This window comes from Parasteatoda tepidariorum, chromosome 1 (assembly GCF_982258835.1).
Source record: "Parasteatoda tepidariorum strain Cologne lab strain chromosome 1, Ptep-v5.0, whole genome shotgun sequence".
In the NCBI taxonomy this organism is placed as follows: Eukaryota; Metazoa; Arthropoda; class Arachnida; order Araneae; family Theridiidae; genus Parasteatoda; species Parasteatoda tepidariorum.
Genome location: NC_141755.1, coordinates 9,142,392 through 9,154,862, shown reverse-complemented (window position 1 = coordinate 9,154,862; position 12,471 = coordinate 9,142,392). Strand labels below are relative to the sequence as shown.

Here is a 12,471-nt window from a genome sequence, read left to right as displayed (position 1 = left end):
CTCCTTAGGTGGGCGGGGCTCCCCGACTCTCCCCTACCGAATTTTTATTCCATACTTTTTTTAATCATATTACTTCAAACATTAGAAGAAGTATACATTAACGCATAATGTTATACCATTTAATTTTTCAAAACGATTATTTTAACAATTTTTATCAAAAAATTATAAACTAAAAAACGTAAAATATAGAATTCTTAGGATAAAAAAACGATTTTAAAAACTCCTCATATTGAAATAAAAAACTTCCATATTGTTTCTCTTTTCATTCTTATAGTTCTTAATCAGACGTATAAAAGCATTCTGTAGAGAACTATGATCAAATTAGAAAAAAAAACTACTGGACCGTATATGCAAAATAGAAGACTGGTAAGTAAAATGGAAAACTTCAGTCAACGCTGGAAAATCACAAATATTAATCATACAAAGAGGAAGAATTAAAATAGTTCCACAACTTCAACCCAAAATGTTCAATATCCAAATACTAATAGTTAAAAAAGAAAAAAATTATCTTGGCCTTATAATCAATAGCAAACTCACCTGGAAAGATCATATCAAAAGCACAATAGATAAAGCAAATGCAGCAGTAATAGGCATACAACAACTAATATATAATCAGAATATGTCACTAAAGAAGCTATTATAGACAGCAATGATCCACTCAATACTCACCTATGCCGTACTGCCTGGACAACAATGCCTCAACATCTACTGAAGAAATTAAAACAATGCCAAAACAAGATCCTTAGAAAAATAATCTGTGCCAGATGGCTCATCCGGAATACCAATATGCATAAAGACCTCAAAATAACAACTCTATTACAGCATGTATGCAGACTAAAGGCAGATTTTTTCGATAAAGCCATAGAATGTAAAACAGCAAATTTTAATGGAATCTTTAAATTTGAAAATTATAGCACAGATTAAAACTACAGATCAATAGCTGCACATTTCACCTCCGACGCCTGATATCATAACTATAAAAACAAATAACTACATCAACCCTACTGGAAATACCGTTTCCTCATGTTGACGCAACTTTGTTCAACTTCAAACAAACATAGTTCAGAGCAAGCTGCTTAATTTATTTTTTGATTCATCTTTAGTTATTCAAGCAAAGTGCTTGAAACATTCATAAAAACAACCCTACTGCCTGCTTACTTCAATGCTCAACACAACTCTGTTCAACTTCAAACAAACATAGCTTAGAGCAAGCTGCTCATTTTATTTTTTGATTCATCTTTAATTATTCAAGCAAAGAACTTAAAACATTCATAAAAGCAACTCCACTGCCTGCTTACTTCAATGTTTAACCAAAATAGTGCAAAATATTCCAGATGAATGGGATAGGGGCCACTTCACCCAAAAAAATCAAAACACTTGGACTAAGAAAAATTACTCTTTAAGTCACGCTTTCTATTGTCTGGGAAGAATTAGTCGGGGTAGAGAAATCACTAATCATATATTACGTGTAAAATGAGAACAAACTAATGCTCTCCACTTTTTTAGAGCACACGTACCGCCAGAATTTATCCAAACGATACTCCTCTTCTGATTTTTCTGGTTTCACTATAAATTCGAATGAAAATTAATGCAAATGCCTTATCAATTGTAAGATTCTTATAGACTACATATTTTACAGTTTTGATTTCTTTCATTTTTTGTTTCTATAGCTTTAATTTGACAAAATGACAAATATTAATTTACGGGACAATCTCTTTTCCGCCCCATTTTATTAAAAATAACAAAATCCTTATAATTATTACATGGATTAAAAAATTTTTTATAAAGTTCAATTTTTTTATAAAACTTAATTCCAAGATGATGCGAGAGCAGAAGATATTTCCGAATTAAAAATATGGTAAACCATTCTCATCGAACACACCATATTTGAATAACGATATTGAAAAAGGAAAGCGTTTTTTATTTACCTAACGCAGTGGTCGGCAACCTGTGGCTCGCGAGCCACAGGTGGCTCTTTTGATGTAAAGTTGCGGCTCTCCAGTTCCATACGAAAAAATTAGTAAATTGTTACCAAAGCCCTTAAAAATAAGAAAAAATATTTTTAAGTACCTAATTTCTCAAGAGCTTTCTATTCTTATAATCGTTAATTACAAACCGCTACCCTCAGGCCTGTCGTTAAGCCCGGTTAGAGGGGTGTCTCATTCCGAGTATTCAACCGGAAAAGTGGCAAGTCTGTTGTCTGTTTGAGCATGCCGTTTCCGACACCATGAAAAGGCACAAAAAAAGGATGATGCCTGCGACTCTGATCTTGTGAAACAGCAGACAAAACCCCGGAAATTTCTGTCAACTTGAAAAATCCAGGGTGCTTTAAAAGTATTTATCTAGAAATGCCTTTTTCTCACGTTTTCTCTTGCTCTTTCTAAGAATGAAGACAATATCTTTGTCCATGTCGTTAAGAAAAGGGCTCAATGCACATACAGCTGTGGTTTTCTCTATATGACTGTCCAGTTTCTTTTCCCTAACCTCCCCAGTTACTTCACTGACCTGTCTTTAACTGTCCAGTACCAGTTTACAAGTACTTAGTTACTGAAAGCATATCTTATAAATTAATATTATTATTGAATGTAAGTATAAATTTTTTATGAATATTTACTATTTGCAGTCTTATTGTTTAAATATTAAGGTAAAATTAAATTTCATTAAATATGTTGTTATTTTCTTATATAATTAATTCCTCAATTATTGCTTAAAAATTTAGGTATAAGACTTTTTTCAAAAAAGAAAAAAAATATTTTTTTTAAAAATATATATGGGTAAAAATTGATTTTTATGAAGTAGATAAAAAATTTTTAATCTCTTTTCAACTGTAAAATGATTAAAAGAAAGAAAAAAGAGCAATTTAAATTTTTTTACGTTATTTATATTCATTAGTAGGAGCTTGAGATGGAAACAGATAAATCACATTTGAATTCTAAATATAGGAATTCTTTTTCCTTTTTTTAAATAGTTATTTACTAAGCTTTTTAATTTTGTGTTTAAAATAGTAATTTATTTTTAAATTTAATTTTTTCAGTTGAGATTACTTTTCACAGATCTTATTTAATTTAAATTTCAAAAATCAAATTCTATATTTGTTCGTAGCAGTTGTTTTTATAATAAGTTCAAACTGCAATCCTTTATGAACAAAACTAATGCTTATTTTATTAAAAATGTAATGTGTTTAAAAATAGAAAAGCTGCAGTTTTTTTTTAAATAATTTTTTTTCCATCTTTTTTGTTACTATGTTGATGTATTTCGTATGTATTTAATGTTTTTTATTTATATTTTAGATTTAAGTTAACAATTTTCCATTTGTTTTAGTTAATTATTAGTAAAAAGAAACTTAATATTTTTGTAATTATGTAAAAACTCAATTCGCAGTTTTGTATTAAAAGGCACGATAATTAACAAAATAAATAATTAACAAAATTGTACTTTAACTACCTTAACTAGAAAAAAAAATTTTTTTGCGATTTAAGGGTATTTTTTTTTAATATTTTAAAAAAAGACTTGAACATTCTTCGGTAAAGCATTATTTACAAATCATCAAATTTTAAAAATATTTATTTATGATTTATCACGCTGCAATGTTTGAATACATAGTTAAATTTTCTTAAAAGTTTAATTTATTATTTATATAGTATTATTTTTATATAAAGAAATATTCGTATAAAAAATTTAGCATTTTACAAATTTAAGGCAAGAATGCGTGAAAAAATTTATCTGTGCTTCCAAAATTAGTTCATCCCCCCCCCCCAGAAAAAAAAGAACTATTTCTGTATCCCCATTCAAGATTTTAGTCACAGCTCTTATATTAATAACAATGTAAATTATAAAATGAATAATAAAAATAAATAAAATTATTAAATGAAAATGAAAAATAAAATTTTAGTAATAAATAAGCATTAAAAATAATTATTCTCAAATCAAATTACTAAAATTAAATAAATACGCATATAATATTTGAAATGCATCAGAAAGAATCCTACTTAGATTAAGAGTTTAAAAAAAATGCACGAGTCTTAATTGATGTCTGATAATTTTTCAGTTTAATGTTTCAGTTTAATGAATAAATACTAATTTAATTTTCATCTACATTTTTTAAAGCCTTTGATGTGTATCACATGTTATTATCATGTAAAACATGATGTTATGAAAAGACCACCCTTAATATAAATTTTTATAAACCTTGTCAAAAATAAAGATAAAAATCTACTTCAGCGGATATAGTAAATTAAAATTTAAAAGGGAAAAAACAAGCATATAAATTTAAAAAATATCTAATGCAATATATTGATATAATCTTTATAATAATAGTAATAATAACAGACCTGTTTAATTGCCAGGTGAATGTTGAAGTTTTTAATTTATAAAGTTATTTAATTTGGTAAAAAATCGCTAATCGCCTTTTTACATTCGCCTTCCTCAACAGTGATTTGTTTGTTTTCGATTGTTAAAATTCTAACGTGTGACCTCTATCCGTTCGTTTTCGCGTTCACTTGAAACAAAATTTCTTTAAATGCATATTAAGAGCGGTCACTCCGAATTACCTGCATATTATTAAATTTAGCAATCAAATACATTAATGTTGTAATTTTGCGTATAAAAGATATTTAAAATAATAGAAGATCGTTACTTTCAGTGACTTTTATTAAATTAATTTTTTAAAAAAATGTTAAATTATTTGAGTTGGAAAGCTTGAGGCTCTATAAATGTTTACAATAAATAGAAAATAAATAGAAATAGAAATTACAATAAATAGAAAAAGTACGTGACCATCGTTTCTAGTTCATCATAAGTCGATTTAACGTTTGCCTTGAAAAAAAATGCAAAATTTATTTAAATGTTTAATAATTAAGTGCTTAAAAATTGTTTTTAACAATAACAAGAATAGACGGTACATATTTCTTAAAAAAGGAAAATTGTGAAAAAATTCTGATATAATATAAATGAATATTATTACGGAATTGCTATGAAAAATTAAAAAGAATTATTATAAAATCTGTCTGATAAGATTGTGTTTCGTTGCACATTTAATAAAAAAAAATCGCGTTTTCTGTTGAAAATTTGACAAGAATTAGTAAGAAAATTTGCAATTTTCATCGAATTTTAATGACCCAAATATTCTTATCCCCCCCCCCCCCCAAAAGAAATAAGATAAAAAAATTAAAAATTAAATAAAAACTAAATTTTAAAAAAATTATTAGCGTATTTTAAAAATAAAGAATAAATATTATTCTGTATTCAAAACCGTTTTTTTTTAAAATTAAAAATCATATATACATAAAAAAATATTATAGTATTAAATCAAAAATTTTCAGTGGCTCTTTAAAAGCTGGAAATTTTGTAAAATTGTAACTTTTGGCTCTTTCATTTCAAAAGGTTGCCGACCCCTGACCTAACGTCCAAATGATGAAAAGTAACGCCTACTCACTTTATGCCAGCATCTTCACTTTGAATTGGGTATAGTTATAGGAGGAAAAGTAACGCCTACTCACTTTATGCCAGCATCTTCACTTTGAATTGGGTATAGTTATACGAGGAAAAGTAACGCCTGTTCCAAATTTACTTGGGCTAACTAATTGATAATAACATAGTCATTGTCTGTAGTTGCTCTATGCTTTAAGCCCCCAAAAAGGTTTTTTACCTCTTCATCTGAACTAAATAATTATGAAATAAAAAGTATATCAGGTGATATGAAAAGAATCAAAGATGAAAATCTCTGGAAAAACTAGTCAAGAGACATGTGGATTAATTGACTGGTCACCCAAAAAAGAGAAGTCAATGATGTTTTCGATGAGAATTCTAAATTTTCCGTCACGCAGCTCTTACATTTACATGCATGACAGATTGTAGCCGGATCGACCGTTAAACGAGATTGCGCAGAAGGAACTTCTGTTTCACTATTTGGCATATTTTAATCGAGGAACAGAGCAATACAATTGACTATATTAAGCAAAAGAATGCACTAATGCAGTGTTTCCCAAACTTATGATCTTTGTGTACGCTTTCTAAATTTTCATAACGCTGTGTACCACTAATAAATAAAAATATGTATTTTTTACTGTAAGAAAATTGCACAAAAGTTAAAAATCGCAACTGGCTGTTGATACCACTAACTATTAACGCTGCAAAAAACTGGTAATAGAAAAATACGTGATCGCAAATTTCCATAATAATTCCAAATTATGGAAATAATTTCCAAAATAAAATGTTATGAAAATAATTCCACAATAAAATTTTCGTTTATTGCAAGATATTTCGCATACAATAACTAACTAACGCATAAACTATTAACACTGCAAAAAACAGGCAATAGAAAAATAGGTAATCGCAAATTTCCATGGCTAGCTGCATTTTTAAAAAAATTTTCGTTTATTGCAAGATATTTCGCATAAGAACGAGTACCACAATTTGGGAAACATGACTTCTTTTTACTTATAATAACCACTCAGAACGAGCTCTTCCCATCCATTTGGCGTAATGCCAAACAGTGCGATCATCAATGTTGCTCACTTCGAGAGAAATTGAGCAGCCCCATTCCACATCATCGTGGTTGGGTTTTCTGCGAAGTTCGGTGAGTGAACTCGCTAATCATACTATAGAAATGATCCTATGAAGTATGATCTTAGCAATGTTCAATATTTAAAATTATGTATACACTTTATTCTTTAAAAAATATTGGTATTTTCTAGTTTTCAATGTTACTCTTATTTTTTCATATGTTTAAAATAAAAGGTAATACCTACTTACTACTCGAATGTTGTCAGCATGGTTAAGATTACTCGGTAATAATGATTCTGTGAAAATTAGTCTACTAAGTGAGTGGAGTTTCATTTTCATTAGAGCTGAACCTACTTTTGAAGGGAAGGAGTTGTTAAAATTTTAGTAATTGCAATAATCTAGAGTAGTACTTTAGTAATTGCAATAATCTAATCTAAAAATTTTGCAGGGCTTTGACAATTAGGATAGTATGAAATATTATATTTTTATAGCTGCATCGTTAGCTGGTTGGATTTTTGCGCCAGTTTATAGAATTATAACAGCCTATACCAATTAGAACTATGTCAAAATCTAGAAAAATAAGGGGTGTATATCTTCCCTCAGACCTACAGAAAAGTTTAATTTTCCTAATTTGTTAGGGCAAAATTCTATAAACTATTTTGACTTTCTAAATAAGTTTTTACTTGCGGAAAGAATAAGAGTTTTAGAAAAAGAATTTTCATTATATTTTGTTGGAATTGGTAGAATGGGTATGACACTCCCCACACGCCTGCTCGCGTGGCTCTTTTTTTCCAGATGGAATGTGAATATATGAAATCCATTTCTTGCGTGTAACAGTATAAATGTATCTGTTAGCAAGATTTTTAATTATTAAATAATTTTCAATTATTTTCAACAAGTTATTCAATAACCTGAATTAATAGTTTCCCTTGGTAATTCATTTCCATTTGAACTGTTAATTCAGTCCAGATTAAGAAGCAGGCATCTGTTTTAAAATGGATTAATATTAGAGAAATAAAAAGTCGCATTGATCGAAAATCGGAAATAAAGACTTTACTTAGAAGTTTTAGCAATGTAGGCAAAATGAGCGCAGATGCTTCAATCGAATCTGGGATATCACAAACCACCAGTAGAAAATTGAAAGTCCTCATCCGAGGAGTTAATAAGGAATTCGAAATCTCTGATCCGGCTCCTCATCATGCTCTTATTGGTTATCAAAAAATTTCGATATGACAGTCGATCTTCCGAACTAGTGATATAAGATGCTGAAGATATAAACTCCTGAAGGGCGTCCGGTTACTAGGTGTCATGATATTTTCGGATTTTCATTGGTGTCGTTCGAGTGAGTAGTACCTATTTCATACTCTTGCAATCATGTATGTTTTTCTAATTCTAAATTAACTTAAGAGTATAAGTAGATGCAAGTTAAGTTAAACGATTCTGCCGATATTGTAGCTTTCAAATTACGTTAACATCACTGCTGAAGTTAATCTTTGCAATCACGCAACAATGGCTACGTATCACCACCACTGACGTGGCGGAAAGCGGCTGACCGAAAGACCTGCACGTGGTTCAATTACGGATGAGGAATGCTCGGATTTTGAAACCAAAATGGCTAAAGAGTTAGCAGACATGGGAAGGAGAATTAAAGAAGATGAAAGGAAAAATAAAGAACTACTTGAGAAACTGAATAATTTGGAGCAGTCCCTCATGCCTGTGCCAAATAGGCCTGAAATACCGACTACATCAGCGGAAGTCACTGACATGGAAATTCATGAAAGCGGCCAACTTTTGGAACAGACTGGGAATGCGCCGTCCATCGATTCAGGAAACTCATCCAAATATAACACAGAACCCCCACCCAAAAAACGAAAAAAGAAAAAGCAAAACAAAGTTGAGAAGTCTGAAGAAAATTCTCCAAGACTACAAATAGCAGCCCTCCATCACTACCAGATGTCGCCACTTCCTTACAACTAGCTAAAACCAATGTAGATCCCGACTTAGCCCAACCCAAAGAGGATTACAATGCAACTGCAGCTCCACCCACAACTTCAGAAACAGAACTACCAATCAAGCATATTAAAGTTCTAGTCCGTGGACTTCCAGCTGGCACCAATACAGATCATATCTCCTTTGAATTGGCCAAGACAGGCATTAAAACACAAAAAGTTATACAGTTCAAGAGAAAAGTGGGCGAGGCCTATAGGCTCCTCCCACTTCTTCTCGCAATACTAATCGAAACAGATCAAAATCAACAAATCTTCTCAGTTACCAATATTTGTGACCTTCCGGTGAAAGTTGAAAGGTTCCGCGGCGGGAGAAGCCCAATCCAATGCTATAACTGCCAAAATTACGGTCACACGCAGCGAATTTGCAACTCACAACCAAGATGTCTTAAATGTGCCGCAGACCATCGTTCTTTTGAGTGCCGCAAGGACATAAATACACCACCCAAGTGCTGCAACTGTGGAGAGGCACACACTGCCAACTACACGGGATGCAGCATTCGTCCCCCCAGGAGAGGCCCTCGTGCAACTCCAGCTACAATTCCATCTACAGCGACAGGTCAAACCCATAGACTGGTTTCAATCATCAAAAAACTAAAAGAACTTTTAAAAAACAGAGAAGTTTTACAACTGCTGCAAACAATCATGCGTGAGTCCACTCCTGAATAATGCTACTTTTGGACTAAACCTGAACTCTTTTTCTGAACTTTAGTTAGTATCTCTATTACTATACAAATTAATATTTTTGAATGTTGATCAAACTAGATGGCGCCACTAAGGCTTAGCAAAATTTATGTAGAATCTTCATGATTTTGAATTCCGATTTTCTGTATAGATGCTATCATCAATTTTTAATGCTCAATTCCAAATTTCTACTGCAATTAATGTAAATATCACAGATTAAGCTCGTATTTCATGTATATCCATCTAATCATGGCTGTATTCATTTTTCAATGACAATTAATGTAAATCTCCGATCAAGTTTGTACATGCTTTTAATCATGGTTGAAAAAGAAATCCCTGATCCCGAAAAAGAAAAAGCAGATTTAGTGCTACGGCCAATCAGAATTGAAAAGATGAGCAAGAGGCGTGGTCAGGATAACAAGCTCCTTCCCCACTACCTAGTCATCCTAGCAGATAACGGCAAACACCGTGAGATCTTCAGCATTAAGAGACTGCTAAATACTTCAGTGAAGATAAAAATATTTCGTGGTGGACGCCATGAAATACAATGCTTCAGATGCCAGAATTTCGGTCACACACAGAAGTCATGCACCGCTGAGCCTGCTTGCGTGAAATGTGCAGACGCACATTTTACGTACTTATGTACAAAACCGAAATGCGAGCCGGCCAAGTGTATTAACTGCCATGGTGCGTACCCAGCCTGTTTCTCAGGCTGCAGTGCAAGACCCAAAAGATAATCAAGAGAACACCCAGCCCAGTCCAGGAAAACCTCTGATAAGGCCACCAGATTCCTGTTGATATTTAAAGAGATGCAACAGCTACTTAAGGACCAAGAACTCCTGAACTTTCTCAGATCCCTGCTCGCAGATAAGCCATTGACGCGGAGATCACAACTCCAAGCCTACAACCACCCAAAACGTCCACAATCTACCTGTGGAAACTCCCATACCTTGTCACAAAGATCATACACCAGACGCCTTCGGGCATTACTACAGATAAAGGAGTGAAGCGTCCGCTTCGCGGACAGGGACTCCGAACTCTACCTTAGTCTAAGTCTTTTCTTCATCGTTCTTTATTTGTGAGTCAAGGTCGCTTTTGATCGTCTCTTTCAAGGTTAATTTTACTCCTCATCTCCTTTTATTTTTGTGTTTTCTTTTTTTTTGCTTCTTTCCCATGAATTGAGCTACGTCCTGTCCTGCATTCTCAACCGGTTTCATCCAGTTTGTTTTCTTTCCCCTCTCTTTAAAGGTGATTTTCCTTCACTGGAGGGTGATTTTCCATATCTCCCTTACCATATTTGGTAAAATTTTGAGTTTCGTTGATCCTGATTGGTCCTTTTCATCACCTTTTTCGTCTTTCTCTCATCAAATCATTATCCCTTTCTTTGGATGGTTGAATGTTCCCATTTTTCGTAGCGCCACTTTTTTGAACTCCTTTCTGACAACTCGTCACCTGCCGGTGCTGATGTGGTGGAAGTTTTTCAGGATACTATCCTGCCATAGATGATGGAAATCATGGTCCATCTTTTTATTTTTTGATATCAGAACAATTTATCTTATGTGCTAGATTGTTTTTTTATGACATAGTCATACAAATTCAAATTACTTTCTTACGATGAAACCGTAGAAATTTGAAACACTTCTCTTATGATGATCCGTAGCCGATCCTACCCTTACACAATTTTCCACTGCCAGTCCATGTTTCACTCTCGGGGATTCTTTCGAAGTTAAATAAAAAAAAATTAAACTCACGTATCAAATAAAGACTTTGTTCCACGTCCATATGATCTTCACTAACAGCCGGATGTAGCCGCATGCTGATGAGGAGCGAGTTACTCATTTTATTTATCCTTTAATTTGTTTTGGTTCCGTACGAAAGTGTATATCTGTGCTCCAGATATGCTGGGTATATGTAAAAAATTACTAATTTACTAAAGAGTTTAATTAATGTGAAGGACTAAGAAAATTCACATTTTTAAAAAGAACATATGGCACGTGATGAAAATAGTGGTCCCAAGCCTGGTCCAAAATTTTCCTAAAACAAATTTGATCAAGAGAACATATCTATTGGAGGAACAATGTCGAGGAGGTTGCTGTACACCTAAAAAATTATCCACAATGCACAAAAATGTTTTAGTAGTCAAATCACGACACTATTGTAGAGCACTAAAATTTCTTTATTTTGGAGGATTTCAGAGATCTCTATTTTTTTTTAGCAGATAATCACATTATGGAAAAGGCACAACATCTGAACACATTGGGCTGTAATTAACACAGCATCGAAGAAATAAAAATACTCGGTGATCAGTATCACAGTAATGAGATGATATAGATATTTGGTATATTGGAGTAGAAGGCGGGGGACACCAAAACTTCGTCAACCCCTGGTGGCTTGAAAACCAATGGTTGGCACATTTTTCACAACAAAAAAATCAGGAGCAATGATGTTCGGTAGGCTCGTTCCACGTAAATGGCGTGTTCGACGACTACATCTCCCAAGGATCAAATCGGATTTTTGTAGATACTAGAATTTTTCGTAGAACTTTTGAAAATTAAGAGTCAATTTGAATTTGTTGGAAATGATGAATAGGTAAACGGTTAAAAATTTTGTAGAACTTCACGGGACTGAAAAGAAGTTCATGGCAGAAGTAGCCAACAAAAAGGGGGATGATGACGCCACCTCGGGTGAGGAAGGAGAAAAAAAAAATTAAAAAAAATGCTCCTCACGGGAGACCGTTACCTTGCAGGGCAATGAAAACTCGAATGCTGATGAGCGTCTTTCGCTCCCTGTATTTATACACATCTTGAAAGTTGAAGTATAATTACCTATTTTTTGAAAGTTGAGGTGTTATTATCTATTTTTCGAAAATGAAATAAAAGTTTTTTAAAACCTAGACGGTTATGAAAACTCGTGCACTCGTAGCCTTCACATGTGAGATCACAGAAGCCGCTTTCCGAGAAAAGGGGTGAGAATGGAATTTCCGAGGAGAATGTCCCAATTGCACTTAAGGACGATGTATGAATTGGATCAGGATTTTATAAATTAACCTGTGACTCGATGTCACAATATCTTGTCCAACTAAATTGGGTATAGTGTTTACCGGTGTCATTCAGTCAATTTTTACATGTATCTGACCACGAACTAACGTTGCGGGTTATTAAAGCTGGCCTAACTGGCAATGTACTAATTCCACCACTTTTGATTCAGGCCATTATCACATTATTTGTGATGATCCAAATAATTATCTAAAAATTTAATCTTTGTTAGTAATTCTTAA

The 12,471-nt window shown here is 32.7% G+C and overlaps 1 pseudogene; it reads right to left on the bottom strand.

The window, feature by feature from the left end:
- Positions 1–6,446: 6,446 nt before the first annotated feature.
- LOC122270723 (small nucleolar RNA U3) lies at positions 6,447–6,630 on the bottom strand (annotated as a pseudogene).
- Positions 6,631–12,471: the final 5,841 nt, after the last annotated feature.